Below are 1163 nucleotides of genomic sequence, written 5' to 3'. Positions count from 1 at the left end.
TCAGCTTCCTCACATGTAAAATAGGAATAATAGAAGCTTCAACCCCAATAAGTGGCTGAGATTAAATGAGTTAATATATTTAAATCACTTAGAACATTGTCTGGCTCATAGTAAGTACTTTATGTGTTAGCCATCAGTTATCATCATCATCATCACTCACTTCTAAATCCCTTTGTGTTGTTTATACTTTGAGGAAAATATTTCACTTCCATATTTTGCCACTGGGGGTCTCTCTTGCATTTTAGCCAACCTTGTCATGCTGCATACGGAGAAGGCAATATCCTTGGCAACCGCTTTGCTTTTCAGATCCTTCCCGCACTCGGGAAGGGGTTGGTTTTTGCTGCCCCAAACACAGGCCCAAGACTGGAGGCAAGATTTACCGTGACAACTTCCCATGGTAATCTTCTCCATTCTGTCTCAACCAGCTTTTCCTGTAAATCCCTGGAACACTTTTTTTGCATATTCTTCCCAAACCCAGGTTGCCTGAGTCTCCTCTTTCCATCCTGAATTACCTATTGATGATATAATAACTAAAACGGTAGATCACCACACACTTTAGCACAGAGTTTCTTAAGCTTTGCTGCACATTAGAATCACCTGCATAGCTTTTAAAATCCTGCTGCCCAGGCCATATCCCAGACCAATTACGTCATATCCTTTGGGGGCATTATATAGGCATCTCCAGTTTTGAAAAGCTGTGTTAGCACCTTGCTACTCAAAGTGCAGGCTGTGAACCAGCAGCAGCAACTTCATCTCAGAGCTCATTAGAAAGTTTTAAGGGGCACCCCAAGCCTACTGAATCACAATGTACATTTTAACAAAGCCCCAGGTGATCAATTTGCACACCGAATTTAAGACGCACTATTTTAACACCCTGGTTCTCAAACATGACCGTACATTAGAATCACCTGGGGAGCTGGAAAATAATCCTGATGCCTAGATTTAAACTACTGACTCAGCCATATCCTCAAGCAAGTACTGGTCCAAACACACTAAAAACTTACTGTAACATCAACAACAATTATTTAATCAACAGTTACTGATGTTATACACAGACCACCCAAATGCACATGCACACAAACACAAGCCTTTATCCATTTCTGCTCCTTTATCACAACTTGGTTTGTTCCATAACATAGATTGGCAAACTGTGGCCCACAAGC

The sequence above is a fragment of the Choloepus didactylus genome (genome assembly GCF_015220235.1).
Source record: "Choloepus didactylus isolate mChoDid1 chromosome Y unlocalized genomic scaffold, mChoDid1.pri SUPER_Y_unloc5, whole genome shotgun sequence".
Classification (NCBI taxonomy): domain Eukaryota; kingdom Metazoa; phylum Chordata; class Mammalia; order Pilosa; family Megalonychidae; genus Choloepus; species Choloepus didactylus.
The sequence above is the reverse complement of the archived record's forward strand: the minus strand, read 5'-3'. Positions refer to the sequence as shown.